Genomic DNA, 21,357 nt, shown 5'->3' with positions numbered 1-21,357 from the left:
ATGAACAATTAAAAAGGGAAAGTACGAAAACAGTTTACAGGTGTCTAAATGAATAGAATACTTAGGCATTAATTTAACCAAAGAGGAGTCAGACTTGTATACTAAAACTGCAAATACTGATGAAAGATAATGAAGATGTAAATATATGGAAGGATATCCCATCTTCATAGATTGGAACAATTAATGCTGCTTCCCTAACAGTGCTACCCAAGCAATGTACCAAGTCAGTGCAGTCCCTATCAAAATCCTACTGGCTTTTGTTCTGTTTTGTTTTGCAGAAATGGATAAAACCATCCTAAAATTCATTTAAAATTACTAGGGACCCAGAATATCCAAAACAATCTTGAAAAAGAATAAAGTCAGAAGACTCACTCACACTTCCCAATTTCAGAACTTACTACAAAACAGCACAAGTAATCAAAACAGATAAAGGCATAACAATAGACATATAGAGCAATGGAAATAAACTGAGGGCCTGGAAATAAACCTTTGCATCTACGGAAAAATTGATTTTTTTATAAGGATGCTAAGATCATTCAATGAGAAAAAATAGATTTTTCAACAAATGTTTCTGAGACAACTGAGTATTTATATGCAAAAGAAGGAAGTTGTACCCTTAGCTTCACCATATACAAAAATTAACTCATAATTAGACCAAAGACCTAAATGTAAAAGCTATGGTTATAAAACCCTTAGAAGAAAACATAGAGCTTAAGTCTCATGACCTTGAGTTTGGCAGTGGTTTCTTAAATATGACACCAAGAGCATAGACAACAAAGAAAATAGGTAAATAAATGGGGCCTCACTACAAGTAAAAATTTGTGCTTCAGAAAACATTATCAAGAGAGTAAAAAGAGCCCACAAAATGGAGAAAATGTTTATAAATCATATACTCCATATGGATTTAATATTAGAATATAAAACCAGTATACAAAAATCAGTTGTATTTCTATTCACTAACAACTGCTACAAGTCAACTACTGAAAGACAACCAAATAAAAAAATGAGTAACGAATTTGAGTTATATTTCTCTGGAGAAGACATGCAAATGGCTAATAAACAGAGGAAAAGATAGTTCCTAATGTTAGTGTAGCTCCAGTGGCACAATCAGTGCACAGTACTTATATACAGCAGTACATGCCGAGCAATGCCGAGGTTGTGAGTTAATAATGTTAGTCGTTAGGGAAACTGCAAATGAAAACCACAATGAGATAACTTTTTTACACCCATTTCTTGGCCAAGATGAGAAGAAATTGGTACATTGCTGGTGGGGATGCAAAATGATGAAGCCTCTATAGAAAACAATTCAACAGTTCTTTGAAAAAGTAAAAATAGAATTGCCATGTATTTGGCCCGTACATATCTCCTGAAAACAAGGAGTCAGACGTCATTGTATGCCAGTGTTCATCACAGCATTATTGACAGTGACTAAAAGGTGGAAACAATCCAAGTGTCTTATCTACAGATGAATAAATAAAATGCATGATAATGTATATTCACCCACAGAAAGAAATGAAGTTCTGATATGAGCTACAGCGTGGATGAACCTCGTAGGCATTGTGCTAAGGCAAATAGGCCACACACAAGAAAGACAAAGATTGTATAATTTCATTTATATAAAATATTAACAATAAGCAAATTTATGAAGGCAGAAAATAGACTAGTGGTTAGCAGGGGCTGGGAGAAGGGGTGGGAGTCGCTACTCAATTAGTACAGAGTTTCTGGATGGGATGATAAAAGGAATTTGAAAAATGTTCTAGGATTTGATGTGTTCAAGCCACTGTCACCAATTCATCTGAGCCCTGCAATGTTTGGTCATAAGAGCTGTTCTGATGAGGTCTCTCTTTCACCTCTAAGAGTGTTGGTTTTTTTCAAATGTGATTTCTAAGCAAGTAGCAGCTTTTCCTCCAAGCTGAAGTCACTGTGCTGCAGCTGGCAGCTGGGAGAGTCCCATTTCGTGAGAGATTAGCAAGCCACAGTTGAGTGCTGTGAAGAGGAAGCAGAGGTGCCAATTCGCATTCGTAGTTACAAATTACCATCACAAGTGTTTATCATCTTTATGTCAAATCCATATTTGGACTTGGGAAATTTTTGTTTGCAAAACAGTAGGCACTGATTGTAACTTTTTAGCATCTTCTGTAACATCTTCTGTTAAGACTCGGTTAAAAAAAAAAAAACTAGTCTGAAAATCCAACAAATGAAAATATTAAATAGTTCAAGTAGCTCAGTGGGTAGGGCACCAGCCACATACACTAAGGCTGGCAGGTTCGAGCTGGCCCAGGCCTGCTAAACAACAATGACAACTACAACTAAAAAATAGCCAGGCATTGTGGCGGGAGCCTGCAGTCCCAGCTACTTGGGAGGCTGAGGCAAGGGAATCGCTTAAGCCCAGGAGTTTGAGGTTGCTGTGAGCTGTGACGCCAAGGCACTCTATAGAGGGCAACATAGTGAGACTGTCTTTAAAAAAAGAAAGAAAGAAAAAGACTTTTTCAATATTGAATTTAACAGGCAGCAAAATATCATTGAACCACTGCAAGAAAGAATAAATGAACCCCTTGTCTAGTGTATGACAGCATTAAAAGCAGCCATTTGACATACAAATTAGGAGTGGAGTGTCTTTTGTAATACAAATATGAAGGAATTACTGTGCAATAGCCAGATGTGTTGAGTATGCTATCTGAACTCACTTAGGAAAAGATAGAACCTGTCTGAGAAATACCGCTTATTCATGTGCCTGAGTAACCGTAACTGGAAGATATGTGATACCATTGTAACTGTGTGTTCATTAACTATTTCCTATAATTACAATTGATTAGTGCTTTATTGCCATAAACGGTTTCTTTACAATGCCCACTTCCCCGTTGTCTTTTGCCTTGCTTTCACTTTAAACACGTCAGAAAACCTTTAGAATCTGCCATTTCTTATCTAAATAAAACATTGCTTTTCCCAGAATAAGGCAAAGAAAAGAGACTACTCAGATCTTAATTCAATTAGGGTTCCATGGCAGTGGTTCTCAACCTTCCTAATGCCGCAAACCTTTAATACAGTTCCTCATGCTGTGGTGACCCCCAGCCATAAAATTATTTTCACTGCTACTTCGTAACTGTAATTTTGCTACTGTTATGAATCATAGTATAAACATCCAATATGCAGGAGACCCCCTAAAGGGGTCACAACCCACAGGTTGAGAACCACTGATAGTGGCTTCTCTGGACCAAAATTAAATGCTGCTAAATCTCACATCTCAGTTATTCCTTAACTTATTCTGAAGGATAAAAAGCAGTGAGCTATTGTGTAACCAAGCATATCCAGATACGCTATGAGCAAAGTTACATTAGCTGTAAGTCAGATAATCTGGAGTGAGTGAAATAGTGTCCCAAGTCTCCTAAATGAACAGTTCTTCAAGAGTGGATCCAGTTTTGTGCTGATCCTCACTGCTGTATGGCAAGCCCAACAAACATAGGTCATCTCTTGGTAGGGTTTATGAGACTAGGAAGTCCTTTTTATCAAAACAAGTATAGAGTCAATTCACGCCTTAATCGTGTCACATTTAAAATGAAAAATATGACAAGATCTTACTCTTGTCATGTTGCAAAGATAATCATTTTTTAGTAACTCATGAGAAATTTTCACTCTGTGCTACTAAAATTAACATAGACTGAAAACATACATGATATACTCAAAGAGCCCCATCAAAGATAACCTCTTCCAAAATTGAAACCCGCTGGATTGATCCCCAAGAACAAGCATACACGTCTAGGAATTAAGCCCAGAACTATTCAGAGCAATCGGGAGAGGTTGTCCACCGTCCACATCGTAAATTAAATGAACAAACATGTCTAAAGGGACTTTTTATATCCTTGAACTGGTTATTCAGATTTGAAGGCAAATTTTAATTTTTAACTTTAATCCCAACTGTTACCTCAAGGAAAATGTATGACTTATTTTGATACCCACACAGCAGGCTTCACCCACACTATCCTACTCCAAACATAATAAGGTCAAAGGCACGTATATCTGTTTTAAAAACTTCATGATGAATCCCTCTTTTAGAAATAAATAATGATGTTTAGTGAGAATGATGACTTAGTACAGTAGCATGCTGATGTGTTATTTATTTCCCCTCTGTGGGCAAACAGTGTAGTGGGATGCAACTCTGGAGAAGGTGAGGGGTCTCAGACTGGACAACTGGCCAACAACGTGGACCAGAAAGAAATGAAAGCTCCAGTCGGTGATGTTCTGTCCTTAGTCTTCAAGAAAAAAGGTGTTGTGTCCTTAGTAAGTCTTCAAGAAAAAGTGTAAACATCATATTGCTGTTAGTCACCGAATTTCAGAAGACTTAAAAAAAAAAATTAACTCTGTCTAGATCATATCTTGTGGTTATGAACCACTGAGATTTCCTTCCTGACAGTGTATCATATGCAAAAGGTTATCTAAGAAGAATTCAAAGGAATCTTTGCTTCTCACTTGAGTCTGGTCCGCCCTTTGGAAAATACTGGAAACAGCTCATCTTACACTTAAAATGTTATATTCTTGGCACAAAATCAGTGCTGTTGTTATCAAAAGAAATACTTATCAGAACATAATGTCTAGTTGCAGTCAGGTGGGCAACTATTATTCTTTCTAAACAAAACACAGCAAAGCAAGACAAAAAACAAATTAGAAAAGAGCAATATACGTATTTCTGAATAACGTGTGAGTCAGAGACCTGGACAAGAAACTATTTTTATGGATATTCTGTAACGAGTGTGAACAGTGTGATGCTTTCTACAGAGGCATGTGATGATTAAATTTAAAATGGGACATCAGGTTTCAAATAAAGATTGTAGATTCATAATAAGCAAGACACGCCATGGCATGTATGTTTTACACTAATGGTGCAATTGTGTTCATTTAAACTGCCCTGCAGGCCTAGATTATGGGATCTTTGGATAATAGGCTGGAAGTTAATTTATGCAGCACTAGTATGAGGATTTTCCCCCTCTCCTCCCACCCTACCACTTTCTGAATCTCTTAGCTAAGCTAAACCAAGTTTTGTGATACTGTGGTGGTTACTGGTAGCCTTTACCTTTTACCAGTCCCTTGGCCTTCGTTCATTTGGGCTGCTGTAACAAAATACCACAGCCCTTTAATACAGTCCCTGTGGGTTGTGACCCGCAGGTCGAGAACCACTGTTCTAGAAGCTAAGAAGTCCTAGACTAAGGCACTGGCAGATTTAGTGTGTGGTGGGGGCCGGCTTCATGGTTCATACATCTTTCTGCTGTGTTCTCCCATGGACAATGAGACAGGCCCTATGGGGTCTCCTTCGAGCTGTATTAATCCCATTCATGAGGGCTCCCATCCCATGATATCAGTACTACCAAACCCATCTCCTAGTATCATCACCTTGGAGGTCAGGATTGCAACATGTGAATTTGGAGAGGACACAAGACGTTCAGACCATGACATCTTTCTCTCTTTGCTCTTCCTCTAACTTTTGATCTCAGGCTTCAAAGATTATTCTACTATAAATATGTGTTCAAAAGAGACAGAATGATTCTTAAAACACTTTAAACCAAGTCAGCATATGTGTTGTCCCTATAGTAAACTTCTCTAGCTCTAGATAGTATCTACCTACTTCTTCAGATTAATGTAATACTTTTAACCTAGCAGAGATCTTTTTATCTGTCAGAAAATTTATTAGACCACTTTATAATTGTACCTTGAGCATTTAGATAAGAAATGGGAAGTGAATCTCCTTTATCAGTTCCAAGTATGCAAAGAATTCTTTCTTGATCTTGGTATACCTGTGAGCACTGGCTGTGCTTATAAACTTGGCTTTCCTTCCTGACTTTTTCCTTGCCTTGCTTGTCAGCAAATGTTTTAGTCTGTGGGTTTATATCAGATTATAAGGAAATATTTTAGATATTAACACAACTTGAACACATTCACTAGATACCATCTAAAGGTTAAAAGCAACAGTGAAAACTTTTCTGTAACTCGGATTTGTTAAACCATGGAAAATAGCTTACTTTGAAAGATCTATGAATTAAAAACTGTCCTGTAGAGTCCCTATTCTCATAGCTTTTCATAATTTTTGCAAAGTGAAGAGCAATGTAGGAGTTGTGTAAAGGGCACCGTAAGACACCCAATCCAGACTTTGGTTGTCTGTTTTTTAATATGTTTACTAGAAGTATTATGTGGTAAGGTACAATCTGTTGTTTAAAAAGGAGGGCACTCTTTTCCAATTTCCAGGAAAAACTGCACGGTCACCATCTGAATCTTGTAAGTCCTGGCTACATTCATGACCCGACAGAGGCTAGAAGTTATCTTGTCTCGGTGTATGTTGTTCTATGGACCCACCCTGCCTCCACAGCCCACCATTTAATTACTCCTTACCACAGGAATGTTTGTGGCTGAATAACAAACTAACCCTTGTTGCCCTCCCACTGGACCCACAGAGGTTGTAGCTTGGCCGTGAGCCATCACAGCCCTAACTGTGTTTTGAATTTCATTGTTATTGTATACATTCTTTTCAGAGTATAGTATACTTTGTGAAATAGGACCAATGGCTTGGACACAGTGTGGATTTACTGTTCTCAGTTGTCTGGTATAAACAGAGGTTGATAAATGATTGTGGCTGAAATTCAGTTCCCAAACACCACAGATGAAAGGAGAATGTGATACATCACTTACTAGGACTTCTGATACATACATTACGGTATTAGATGATGTCGTTTCATCAGAAGAGGCCTATCCTCTACCTTTTTTGAGAATAAGAATTGTTTTCAAGCAAGCTTTTCTGTCACAGTTACCTTTTTAAAAAATTTTCACATAGCCATTCCTGAGACAACTTTTGTAAAACTAAATCATTGTTCAAACACTAATCTGTAAATTTATAAGAAGAACCCAATTGCCATATTCATAAACACTAAGTAGCTATCATAAATTTTAAAATTAAATTGTATAAAGAAAAATTTTTAATCTAGAGTTTATGCATTTTGGGAATTCTTTGAAATTATTGAAATTATATGTATTTTACATATGTGTCATTTTTTTGAGAGCGAAAGGTCCATAGTTTTCATCTGATCACCAAAGAGTATATGACCCAATAAACATTAAGAGTCACTGGTACAAGTCACTGCTTCATCATACACAGTTCACTCTAAAGCCCTACCTCACATTCCATTTCTGGACAAGTCTGCTTTTTAAATTGGAAGCCCTATCTATGCGAGGTGTCATCAGTGGTTATTCTGTAAAAGGAGTAATTGAGAAAAGAGGAAAGGGAAGGGATGGAGCAGCTAGGGGAAGGATAAAGGGAGGGGGAGGGAAAGGAAAGAAGGAAACTCTGTTGTAATGAGGATCCACCCATAAATCAAGTGCGTTTACACACAGGCAGGCACACCTCAGAGACAGTGCAGGTTTGATTCCAGATCACCACAGTAAAGTGCATATCCCAATACAATAGGACACACAAATTTGGGGGGGTTTCTAGTGCATATAAAAGTTACATCTATACTATACTATTAAGTTATAGTTTATACTATACTGGTATTAAGTATGCAATACTAGTTTATACTATACTGGTATTAACTATGCAATAAAATAGGACACACAAATTTGGGGGGTTTTCTAGTGCATATAAAAGTTACCTTAATACTATATTATTAAGTTATAGTTTATACTATACTGGTATTAAGTATGCAGTACCAATATGTCTAAAAAGTTTGGTAAACCTTAATTGTTTAACTATTGCTAAGAGTGCTAACAATCCTCTGCACCTTCTGGGAGTCATAAACTTCAGCGGGTGGCTGTGGCAGTTTCTTAAAAGAAGATGTTGAAGTTTGCTGCATTGGCAGCCTGTTTTTTCCACAAAAGATTTCTCGGTATCATACAATGCTGTTCGTGATTAAGTGATTAAGTGATCCTCTTGCCTCAGACTCCCAGTTAGCTGGGACTACAGGCATCCATCACAATGCCTGGCAATTTTTTGTTGCAGTTGTCACTGTTGTTTAGCTGGCCTGGGCCGGGTTCGTACCTGGCAGCCTCCATGTGTGGGGCTGGCACCATACCCATTGTGCTACAGGCACCAAGCCCCTATTTGAGTTTGAGTTTTTTCTGTCATGTGAGCATGTAGGTGTTAATCTAATAATTCTGACTTAGCACTGAGTACATGCAGTGTTTGTTTTTCTGTTTTTGTGATACTTAAGAGAATGGTCTCCATTCTATCCAAGTTGTTGCAAAGGTTACAAAATCTTCATCTTTTTTTTTTTTTTTTTTGAGACGGAGCCTCAAGCTATCCCCCTGGGTAGAGTGCCATGGCATCACACTCACAGCAACCTCCAACTCCTGGGCTCAAGCGAGTCTCCTGCCTCAGCCTCCCAAGTAGCTGGGACCACAGGCGCCTGCCACAACGCCTGGCCATTTTTTGGTTGCAGCCATCATTGTTGTTTGGCAGGCCCGGGCTGGGGATTCGAACCCGCCACCTTAGGTGTATGTGTCTGGCGCCTTAGCTGCTTGAGCCACAGGTGCCGAGCCAAAATCTTCATCTTTTTACAGCTGAATAATACTCCATGGTGTACATATCCCACAATTTATTAATCCATTCATATATTGAAGGATACTTGGATTATTGGAATGTATTTCTTAAAGAGTAAAACTTGAGAGTAGAAATTACTCATTGACTCATGGGTTGCATAATGTGTTAGCCAGCATGAAAACAACATTAATCCCCTTGTAGATATCAGAGCTCTTAGGTAACAGGTATGTTGACAATAAGCAGTCATATTTTGAAAGGAATCTTTTTCCTGAGCAGTAGATCTCAACAGTGGGCTTAAAATATTCAGTAAAGCATACTGTGAACAGATGCGGTGTCATCAGGCTTTGTTCCATTTACAGAGCACAAGCAGCATATAACGTAATTCTTATGGGCCCTAGAACTTTGGAATGGTTAATGAGCATTGGCTTCAACTTAAAGTTGCCAGCTGCATAAGCCCCTAACAAAAGAGTAAGTCTGTCCATCCCTTGAAGCTTTGAAGCTAGGCATTGAATTCTTCTATCCTTGAAAGTTTCTAAATGGCATCTTCTTCCAATATAAGGCTGTTTCTTCTACATTGAAACTCTGTTGTTTGGTGTCATCAACTATTTTAGCTGGGTCTTCTGATGACTTGCCGCAGCTTCTACGTTAGCACCTCCTTCTTCACCTTGCACATTTTTGTCATGGAGACGGCTTCTTTCTTTAAATCTCATAAACCAGCATGTGTTAGCTTTCCACTTTGCTTCTTCAGCTTCCTCACCTCTTTCAGGCTTCAAAGCATTGAAGAGAATCAGGGTCTTGCCCTGATTTAGGCTTTGGTGTAATAGTTGAAAACCAAAGGGGGGAGGGGTGGTCAGAGACATGCGAAAACAAATCATCCCTGACTTCTCCGCATCCATTGGTATGTGACCACGGAAATGTAGCCAGTTTGATCTTCTATCCAGACCAGTGATCAGCAATAGGCAGTTTTGCTTTCTTATCGTTTATGTGTTCACTGGAGTGGTACTTGTAATTTCCTTGAAGAATGTTTCTTTTGCATTCACAATTTGGCTAAGTCTTTGATGCATGGCCTAGCTTTTGACCCACCATTGGCTTTCAACAGGCCTTCCATATTGAGCTTGATCATTTCAAGCTTTTGATTCAAAGCAAGGGATGTATGACTCTTCCTTTTATTTAAACACTTATAGGCCACTAATTAAGGTAATTTGCCTCATTTCAATTTTGTTCTATAGCAGGGAATAGGGAGGCAAGAAGAGAGATGGGGGAAAACTTGTCAGTGGAGGAGTCAGCACATAAACAACATATACCAGTTAAATTTACTGTCTTATATAGGCATGGCTCATGGTGTCCCAAAACAATTACAATGTTAACACCAAAGATTACTGATGACAGATCATCAAAAAGTTTTAAATAGGGGCAGTGCCTATGACTCAGTTGGGAAGCTGCCGGCCCCATATACCAAGGGTGGCAGGTTCAAACCCAGCCCCGGCCAAACTGCAACCACAACAACAAAAAAAATAGCTGGGCATTGTGGCAGGTGCCTGTAGTCCCAGCTACCTGGGAGGCTGAGCCAAGAGAATCACTTAAGCCCAGGACTTAGAGGTTGCTGTGAGTTGTGACGCCATGGCACTCTACCAAGGACAAGAGGGTGAGACTCTGTCTCTACAAAAAAAAAAAAAAGTTTTAAATAGTGTGAGAATTACCAAAATATCACTCACCAACACACAGTGAACATATATGCTTTTGGGAAAAATGGCACTGATTGACAGGTGGTTGCCACAGACCTTCAATAACCGCAAAGCAAAATAAAGCAAAGCACAGTAAAAGGAGATATTCCTGTGAGGATATAATTGAATTGACTCAGCAACCCTTTAAAGCAGTGGTTCTCAACCTTCCTAATGCCGCAGCCCTTTAATACAGTTTCTGTGGGTCACAACCCACAGGTTGAGAACCGCTGCTGTAAAGTTATTCAAGTGAATTGCTGTTACACATTTAACAGGTGAAGAAACTAAGACCAGAAAGGTTAAATGGCTTTCCCAGGATCACACAGCTAACAAGGGGCAGAGCCAGGATTCAAACTCAGGGCTGTCTGGCTACCATAGTCCTACACTTTCCTCCATACCAGCCAGCTGTTTGATTGGAATAATAAATTCTCTCACCTTCTTGACTAATGGCAAATTATAGGAAAACTGACTGCTTGGCTTATCACCCTGTTAACTAGGTCTAAAATTCTCTCCATCTTAGCACCCAGCTATATTCACCCAGGTCACCAATATCTTATGCCTGACTTACTGAAAGACTCACTGCAACTCCCCACTGTTTCTGCCTACAGTCTCCCACCCCCTAGTTCTGCCCTACAACCAGAGTGAGCTTTTGGAAAACTAAATCTGATTGTTGCTAAAATATATCCGTGGCTTCCCATTGCCATCAAAACAAACTTCAAACCTTAATCATGGTTTGTAAAGCTCTTCTTGGTGTAGACTCTGCTCTGTATTCCAAGCACATTCCTCACTGCTGTTCCCGCACCCTCTCAGGTTCTAGCCGTAATTATCAACGTGTAGTTTCTTATGTACTGTCTTTTGAACATCTGTTCACCTGAGTAGCTTCATTCCACTTGAAATACTAGGTTTATGTAGCATTTCTTTTTGGAAGTCTTTCTTAACAACTCAAGTCTGGAACTAAATACCCCTCCCAAATGCTCAGAGAAAATCTTATACCTACTCTTATATCATTGGGACCACAATAATAGATAGTTTCATAGTTTCTGCATTAAATAAATCCCATCCTTCCCTTCAGGGACCCACAGCCCCATGTGAGGGAACAGAGATTGGAAAAGAGCAATAGGCTACATTTTATACTCCACTTAGCCACTTTGCAAGGCACGATTTGAACAACCACAAGTGATGGGCCTGGGTAGCTTTATCAAGTGGCATTATAATCACCTGTTCATTTATATCCCCAGCTAGCTCACTGAGGACAGGAACTATATTGTATTCATCAGCATATCCCCAGTTAGAAAGCACTCAATCAATATTTGATGGTTGAACTAATGAAACATGAAAATAATGGTTTACACAAATTGCTATAAAGAGGAAAGCAAGAGGAAAAAAATCTGAGTACTAGTTTAATTTAGGACAATAAGCGTTGGGTGCCTGTATAGGGAAACTATCATGAGGAAACAGAAATGAGAAAGACACAGTCCATTAGCCTCGTAAAACTTCCAGTCTTGTTAGAAAGATTAGACATATATACAACCGATTAAAATCCAAAGCAGAATGTGGCATGTGTTATATAACGTTTATAAATAAAGTTCTGGAAATCACTAAGTAGGAAGAAATTTCTTTCAGTTAAATGAGGAATCTGAAAGTTTCATGGAGAAGGGATAATCCCATACCTTCGAATACGTGTAGGATTTCAGTAAGACCAAGGAAGTGCTGGGGAAGGGCCATCGTCAGGAAGCTTTCCAGACAAAGGAAACAACACAGCAAGACTGGAAAGCACTTTAAGAGCATTTTGGCTGCAGAACAAGCTAGAAAGGTAGGTGGAGAGTCTGCTTATTATACAGGACTTACCTTAAATGCTGTGCTAAGGAGTTTTCCATTTAGCAATAGGGAGCTATTAAGGGCTTTTAAAAAGGAAATTGACACGATCGGCTGTATTTTAGAAATGACTTTCATGTCTGTATTCAGGTTTACCAAAATTTAAACATCTGCCCTCTCTTTTGCCCTTGATCCCAATGATATAGAAATGTTAAAACATCAAGAAACAGAGACTCTTATCTAATATTCCCTATCTCAGTGCTAGTTTCTTTCCAGTGCTACCTTTATATTAACCTTTCTCTCTCAAGCTCCCACCGGCTAAATAGTTGCTAGGGCCCAGAGTGAGCAGAGTTCACGTGGCTGTGGGGAAGACAACAGAAAGGTTTTCCTGTGGACTTATCAAAGCTCTGTAACTTTCTAAGGGAGAGGGAAAGTGGCCCACTGCTGTTACTGTGTGATTCAAGGCACCTGGTAACATCCCATCACTCTCTCCTCTTTCTTGATTTGGGATACTAAAGGACAGCCTTCTCTTCTCATTAGACTTTAATACAAATAAAAATGAACATAAAGAATGAGGAAGTTTAGGTGTATAACGAAGAATTATAATACTTTGTCTTTCTCAAAATGCAAAGAGATGATAGATAGACTTACTATTACCAGTATGAAACGTTCAATAAGAGCTTTTAAATACTGAATATTGTCCTTACTGACTACAGATAAACAGGCTATTTCTTGGAAGGGATCCCTGGACCTTGACTTACCCTACTGAAGGACAATAGCCCTAGAAGGGAAGAAATCTCTATAACACCAGCTGGGGTCTCAGGATTTTCTGAGGATCTCCCATAATGTTACCATTTAGTCAGCAGAGTGCTGGGTAATGGAAAGAGGAAAACTGGAAGCCCGCGGACTGCTTAGGAACTAATCCAAGAGTAATTGGATTAAATGACATCAAAGAAGAGAAATGGAAAAAAAAAGAATGGATGCAAAACAAATCCAGAAGAAATTGACACAACTTTATGCCTAATTAAATGTGGACCCAAAGGAGGTTAAAAAAAATCAAAGAGGGGGGCGCCTGTGGGCACAAAGGAATAGGGCACCAGCCCCATATATCGGAGGTGGAAAGTTCAAACCCAGCCTCGGCCAAAAACTGCAAAAGAAAAAATAATAATAATAATAATCAAAGACCTTATTAAATTTTCTAGATTGGATTTTGGAGAAGTTGCTGATACTGTTACAGCCCAACTAGGTTCATTGCCTGTTGCTCAAGAGGAGGCCAATCTACTGAGATAGCAGCGTTCACAGCAGAGAAAGAGTTTAACATTGCAGGTGCCATGCAAGGAGATAGGAGGGACTTCTCACATCAGTCTCCCTGAAAATTTGGGAGAAAGGATTTTTAGAGATAGTTTGGTGGGTGAAGGTTAGACAGTTGGATCTGCTAATTGGCTGGTTTGGGGGCAGAACTATTAAGGGTGTAGAAATTGTCTTCTCTGCTGAGTCAGTTCTTAGGTAGGGGTCATAATATCATTTGGGATAGTTCCTCCATATGAGCTAAACTGGGTGGGTCAGCTGTTCCATTGGAACACGGGGCCTGGAAGATACCAAAAACTACCGCAGGTTTTCACAAGGGTGATGTTATCGATTAGGGAAAGTTATGAATCTCTCTGACTGTCAGCTGTGTGATCCTAGAGTAGCAATTATAGGGAAGCAACTTGATGGACAGTGGCTGGTTATTATTATTATTTTTAGTTATGCCTGTGACTATCCCTTTATCAATTTGTAAAGGATGCTTTCTTTCTTTTTTTTTTTTTGCGTAATTTTTTTTTTCAAATTAATATGAGGGTACAATTTTTAGGTTACATTGTTCTCATGTCCAGGGTGAAGTTCCATTTGTAGAAGAGCCCCTCACCCAGGGGTAGTGTTATACACCCTCACAATGTGCACAATAGATGAGATCCCACCTCATGCCCGCCCTCCTTCTGCCAAACGTCCTCCCCCCTCCTGCTTCCCTCTACCCCCTAAACTAGACTACATTACTTCAACAGAGATGGGGAAAAGAAGAATAAAGTAGGAAGGAATGTGATGAATTTTGAACATGTTGAATTTGAAGTGTTAATAAGACATCAGTATAAAAATGTCAGTCAAACATTTAGAAATTTAGGGCAGTGCCTGTGGCTCAGTAAGTAGGGCGCCAGCCCCCTATACTGAGGTGGCAGGTTCGAACCCAGCCCCAGCCAAACTGCAACAAAAAATAGCCGGGTATTGTGGTGGGCACCTGTAGTCCCAGCTACTCGGGAGACAGAGGCCAGAGAATCGCCTAAGCCCAAAAGCTGGAGGTTGCTGTGAGCCGTGACACCATGGCACTCTACTGAGGGTGACAAAGTGAGACCGTTTTTTATAATAAAAAAATTTAGAACTTTGGATGAGAATTCAGAGGAGACTTAAACTAGATATGTAGATACAGAATCTTTCTGCTTATGAAGTAAACAGTATTCTACAGTACAAAATAAAAGATGTATAAATACATTTCAAAGCTTATAAATGCTTTATTCTAGAAAGGAAGACAAATTTCAGGTGATAGCTTCAACAAGAGGTTGTTGAAAGAACATTAAAAGATATAATTTGTATTTGTTTCAAGAAACAGTAAAACTCATTTCCATTATAAATTAGCTTATAAATAAGAAAAATTTGTTTCACTGCAAGTGATTGGTAGAGGAGATTAACAAAGCCAGGCGATTAATCAAGGGCAAATGGATGTGAAAGAAAGGAAAACATCTCTAAGACATCTCCCAGTGAACTCATCTGCTACTCAAGTCCTTCCATAATCCTTTCCCCTGGAGTATGAATTTTATAAAATGACTTTCTGCTAACGAATAAAATATAACAAAAGTGATAGGCGTAAAAAAAAAAAAAAGGAAAACATCATTTCTATATGTGAGCAAAATTTTTAAAAAGTACACACACACATATACACATGCTATTAGAATTTTAAAAAAGCAAACCAAAATGTAGAAGTCACATTGACTTATACTTGTGCTAGATATTATATGCCTTGGGGAAAGTATTTTTCTTGCCATTTATATTTTAAAAGACATCTGTCACTCACAAGGTGTGGACCTTATTTGGATATTTGTCCAAATAAACACATCTAAATACAGACAGACAGATAAAGGGATGGACAAAGAGAATGAGGTAGCACATTTGTGATCTATGAGATAATTGGAAATTTGGATGTTTAAATATATTACAGGGTTATTAATTTTGTCTACATGTGTTAGCATTATTATTATATATTTTCAAGGCTTGTTTCTCAAAGATAGATATTTATACGTGAAATTATATATCTGGAATTTGCTTCAGAACAATGCAAAAGTAAAGGGGAGTGGGTAAGAGGAATAAATGGAATAAATTGGCTATAAGTTATAATTGTTGAAGTTGAGTGTTGAGGATCTAAGGGTTCATTATCCCTTTCTTGTCTATTTCTATATATTTTTTGATATGTTTCTTAATAAAAAAGGTAGATAAAAAGAGTGGGAAAGGTGAAATAAACTATAGGCAAAAAAAATTATAAATAAAACACATTGAGTTAGCACACCATAGTCATTTATATATAGCACAAACTATAAAAAGATTTTTAAAACAAATTCTTTACACTATCACATTTTTTAATCCCAAAGACTGATTCCAAGAAAAAATAGAAATAAGTTGGTTAAAAACTTATTATAAACCTTTTTGTGAATGAGACTAATGTGAACCATAGTATGGATTCAAAATATCCCAGACACCGTTCGTATAGCTGCTCACAGAACGAACATGGGTCAGAAAGCCTGGACCATGTGAGAGTTATTCATATAAATTCTCCCATTTCTTTTCTTGTTGCATAATTAACACCTTCTAATGTGTAACATACTAAACTAACATCCCGGAATTGCCTGCTCTGCTCCTTCTCACAGCTGCCCAGGGTGGGATGTGAAATGGTTTGTGTTCACCTTCCTGGCTTTGCCCTGTTGCTGATTTCACTACTATGAGTGAAATTGGAAAATAAAGCAACCACTATCTAATTGTTATCTTAGATGTTATTACTGTGAAAACCAGTTTTACGTCTTAAGTAATACCATTAGGAAAATAAACTCCAGTGAGCTAAATATAGAAGATCTGAATACAGAAGACTAGCAAGAGGCAAAACATTTTTCTCAGTTACAGGAGGAACATGCTAAGGATTGAAGCCAAAGATGATATTCAAAATTACATTTGACTATATAATCAAGGGAGGAGACCATGGGGTGTTATGAATCCTTGTCATAGCACTCATGTTTTTCATTGGCATCACTGAAATGGGCAGTTCTACTGATCAAGACCTTCATCAATGATCTCAGAAATCTCTTAAATAATCAGGACAGGACAGTACTTCTGAGGCCACACTGTACTAGATAAAGAAATTCTCGCATTCTGTTTCTCACCTCAAATATGCTTATCTGCCTGTCTGGCCAAGCTCTCAGGTATATGATTGGTGTGAAGAATCAGCCTCGCTCTGTCCATATGGCTCCAAAATACTGAGTGTGTGCAGCATTCTCAGCATTCCAGAGGCTTAAGAGGATACGGAGGCTAATACAGCATCAGCCTCACATCACAAGATCAGGACAAGCAAATACTATAGCTACTCATTATAGAATAATTGCCAGTTCCCTTATTCAGTACCATGCTCAACCAAAAGTAACATTTCCATATTTGGGGGTAAAAGGACAGATACAATGGAAGAGACAAAAGATTTCTCTGGTTGAGCTTTTCAGTGTGTGAGTCAATCCATTCCAGTTGTCCAGTCTCCAATATAAACTTCAGACTCACAAGGCCTAAGTTTCACATCAAGAAACTTAATTGTCTTGCCTCATGTTTCTTCCCCCAAATCTGCAAAAGCCCAGTGTTTCCTTATCATCTGCTGCTACATGAGTTCTTTCCAAACCTATATCCTAGAGGGGCCAGTGAGAAACATGAGGACAAGAAAGTATGCCGCTCTTGAAACTTACATGTCCTCAGCTTTTAATTTCTTGGCCTTAGTTAACCTGCACTGCTCTGTGGCTACTCAGAATTCTCTTTTCTCCACTTACTCTCCTGCAGCAGCATACCTTGATTTCCTCTGGGTAGACCTGCCAGTCTCTCATTTCAAGGTAAGAAGCAGGAAAAAGTGAGAAAACTAGATGGAATAGCACCCACAAGAGCCTGACACTTCAGATACTGCTACTTTTAGGTGTGCCAACCCAAGGCCTGGAAGTGAATACTAGTGATACTGGACTTTTGATATTGGATTTCCAGGCTCTTGGTCTCGACGATTCAATGAATGAATCAGTGGACCACAGGATGGAAGTTAGGTTGTATTTAACAGGTATTACAACTCTTACAAAGAGCTAAACCTTGCAGAGCAGGATAAGATAGGTTTTATACAAGTGTCACAGCTCTTACAAAGCGCCAAACCTCCTTGCAGAGCAGGGTATAAGTGTTACAGCTCTTAGAAAGAGTCAAACCTCCTTGCAGAGCAGGATGCAAGTGTTACAGCTCTTACAAAGAGCCAAACTTTCTTGCAGAGCAGGATCCAAGTGTTACAGCTCTTCCTCTTCTGTTCTCTCTCCCTCAATGGTCTCTGGCAATCTGCCCCTTGGCTCTCTACTCAGGGGTTTATATAGGGGCAATTGTCCAGTGAGCTTTCAGCTCCTGAAAATAGACCAATGAGGAGCAGGTTTTGAAAATGGACCAATTAGGGAGGAAGAGGAGGTGCCAGTGTCTTCCCGCTTGTGTCCGGTCCTTTTTGGCTACTGGAGCCTCCATTGGGGGGAGGAAAGTCCCCCCCCCCCAGCTTTCTCCAGCCTGCTGGTTCCTCTGCCAGCTGCTGCCGCCAAGACGGAGGCGGCAGATCCCCCAGCCCTGCTCGGGTGAGCTGGCTGGGGTGCCACTTGTCCAGTATCACTAGCACCAGAGCTAGGAACAGAGGAATGATGAAAGTGCAAAAGCTTTCACCTCTCCCTAGGAGAGTACTGTTCACAAGAAACACAGTTCGGAAATCTCGAGATCCTATCCCAGCAAATACTGGGTCCAGCCAACTCCACATGAGATATTGCCCTATAGATCTCAGGTGGTTCCTCAGTTTGAAGAATCTCTTGGTCTCCACAAAGGATTTGATCTCACAAATTTCAGCCCTACAGACAGAAGCCTGCATAGTGACTTGTGCCCCACATAGGACTATACCTCTAAGAACTGCAGCTTAAGAGCCCAGAAAAACCTGACCGCAAATGAATCCCATTGTCTAATTAAAGGAGTCTAAGTGCCAGCTGTGCATTAGAATCCCCCAGGGGTGGGAAACTTATATTAAACAACTGATGTCAGAGTTTGTCCCAGGAAATTCTGCTTCTTACTTATCTGGAGTAGGCTTGGATATTGTTGTTTACTAAAAGCCTCCAGATGATTCTGACTTACTTCCTAACCATTGGTCCGGTGTGATTTCCGTGTGGAGTCTTCAGGCTATACTCTAGATCTTTATCCCCAAAGTCCACTGCCCTCTGAGTTTCCTCAATACAGCTGCCCAAGCCCTGCCATCTGAAGAGTGAAAGACAGAAGCGACACTGTGCTCTGCATGCTGGCTCTCCCGTCCTACCGTGCCATCTTCCTGTGTGATGTGACAGTGAAAAGCCACCCAGCACATTCGCAGCCCTCTCTTTTTGCCTCCCCTGTCAAGCTGTAGCCACAGAAGGTACTGTCTTGTGGCCATCACATCTGGATTCCTATTCCCTTCAGAAGTCAGTAATAAAAGAATAGAAAGAAAAGAGAGGAAGAAAAGCAAAAAGAAAAAAGTTCAGCTTCCCCAACCCCTGTTAAATTCAGGAACTCTGTGTATTACTCTAAACTGCTAAGTACCTTGAACTTCTGCTTTTGTAATACCCGTACTACTTCATACTAACTGTTCATTTGCCATCTCCTCCACTGAACTCCCAAAACTGCAACATCGTCCCAGAACACTCCAGAAACACTCCAAAAGCTGAAACAGTATCTGATAGTTAGTGGATGCTCAGTGCAATATTTGATTGATACGTGAATGACCAAACAAATAAACACATGGAGAAAGAGAAGAACATTTCTGTGGTAGGAGTGGGAAAGACACAGTCACAGTTTCACTGTTAGGGGCCAAAATTTAACATGGATAATTAGAAACACAGCAGAGCGTCAGGGGAGCAGAACTCTTAATCCTCTGTGAAAACTCAACACTGGTACTTTTTTTACTTAAACACAGTCCTGCTTCTTTTCAAGGTATCTAAACATTTGCCGCCTCTCCTTTTCTTAGACCTCCCACGCAGCAGCACCCTAATTGTTGCAAAGTGCTCTGTTCCGCCTGCTTTGCCTTTACTATTTTCTGGCTCAGCAGTAAGCTGGTTGTCACGGCCTTCCCTCCAAAGCAGTAGGAACTCTTTCCAACTCTGCAGTGTAGTTAAGGGAGATTAGTTGAATGTACAGCCCTTCCTTCTCATTTTCTAACTTCCATGGTGTTTTGAAAGTACCGAAAGCTAAGACTGCTTATCCGCAAGGCCTTTTAAGTAATGCTGTGTTTATCTTAGAATTCCAGCCTCGGCGGTAATTATACTGCTGTATACGGGAGAATGCAACCAGGATGTTTCTACAATCATGTGGTACCAGGGACTGTGCTGCCTGCCCTGGACTCAGGGCAGATGAATCTGGTGCCTTCATTTGTTAGGACTAGGGTTCAAGGAAAAGTGAGAACAGGAAGAAGACCGGCTCACTCAAGCTCATTTGAAATCTTTTGAAATACAGGAGCACTGTTTCTCTTCAACATTAATTACTATCAAGGATTCCATTGGTTAGCTCCACAAGTGTTAAGTTTTAAATGTGAACAGCCATTTGAATCTCTGTTAAGGCCCTGCAGAGGGTAATGGAGATGGTAGGTGAGGTCAGCAGTGACATCCACTTATGTGAGTTGTTCTGAAGACTTTGAAGATCCTAGTACAGCTTTATCCTTTATCCTTTTGTCTTAAGATAGTATTTTTTTAAAATATTGTCCATGGGCTACATGTTTTGGAATCATCTAGGTGTGTTTGTTTAAAAACACCCATCCCTGAGCCCTTAGATCAATACGGCAGAATCTCCGGAGTGAGGACTTGAACTTTTCCCAACCAAATCTCTTAGCTGACTCTTTTGAACTCTGAAGTTTCGACTGCTGCCTTGAGACCTTATTAACTATTAAGCTCTAAAACCCCATGAAGTGACAGGACTATGAACAGGCGTTAGTTATTTTTGTTGAAGGAGCTGAGGTCAGAATTTGATAGAGTAATTGAAAAGAACTTAATGCCACAAGTATCCAGTGAGGAGGAATAGGACACTACCGTGAGGCGGGAACAGAAATAGAAGAGCCGAAGAGCCAGAGAAGAACTTAGTGTTGCCCCAGATTATATGGTCACGTGTCATAGTCCATTTCAGTCCACCAAGTGTGTGTGGAGCCGGTACCATGTACCAGGCCCTGGGAATAAAATGAAGGCAAACAGGGTCCTTTACAGTTGATAAAGGAAACTCCTGAGTGGGTAATTTAAATAAATACTGTACGGCCAAAGGTTGAAGTTTACACGAGAAACTGGGGGCTGAGAAGTGGGGACCCTAATAGCAACTTAGCTCCTAGAGATGAAAGTGCCTGAGAAGGAAAAGAAATAGAAGTTAAACAGGTACGTAGGGGGCAGCTGTTGAACCAACGTGTGGTCAGGGATTGCTGGGGAAATGGAGCGTAGTCCCACCAGGGGGACCTGCCCCAACAAGGGTTTTGAATCATTAAGCAGTCTGATGTGTGAAGGTGAGGAATGGTTCAGGGCTGCGGTATCATAAAAGACAAGGAATGGAGAAAGGCAGCCAGTGATCACGGATAGGGAGGTGTGGGCAAAGTCAGGTGTGTGTTGTCTTGATAAAGTTTTCCAAAGGCTTGTCCCCAAACCCTAGCCCCAAAACTTCCTAAACTAATCCTTAAAATTCATTCCAAATTTATGGACTCAAGATGTTAATTGTGGTTGTTCTAAAAACATGTTACAGCCTGTTTATGGGCCCTCTCTGGGACATTTTGCACAAAATTGCAATAACTAATAAGTGAACTATAATATGAAAACATTTTCAATATACATTCAAGCTTATTTTCTCTATCACTGAAAGAATACACAAGAATACACAATTTAATGAACTGGAGAGGGAGACTAAGAACCAGTGGAAAGAAGTTAAGAGTTTATACAATGGTCTTACTGTATATACTGAATTTGAATTTTTACCATC

The 21,357-nt window shown here is 39.7% G+C and overlaps 1 protein-coding gene across 1 annotated transcript in view; it reads left to right on the top strand.

Moving 5' to 3' along the window:
• TBCK (TBC1 domain containing kinase) overlaps nucleotides 1-21,357 on the top strand; it is a 174,170-nt gene that overhangs the window by 152,025 nt on the left and 788 nt on the right. The window lies entirely within an intron of this gene.

This window comes from Otolemur garnettii, unplaced genomic scaffold (genome assembly GCF_000181295.1).
Source record: "Otolemur garnettii isolate 467f Iridium unplaced genomic scaffold, OtoGar3 scaffold00103, whole genome shotgun sequence".
Classification (NCBI taxonomy): domain Eukaryota; kingdom Metazoa; phylum Chordata; class Mammalia; order Primates; family Galagidae; genus Otolemur; species Otolemur garnettii.
The sequence above is the reverse complement of the archived record's forward strand: the minus strand, read 5'-3'. Positions and strand labels throughout refer to the sequence as shown.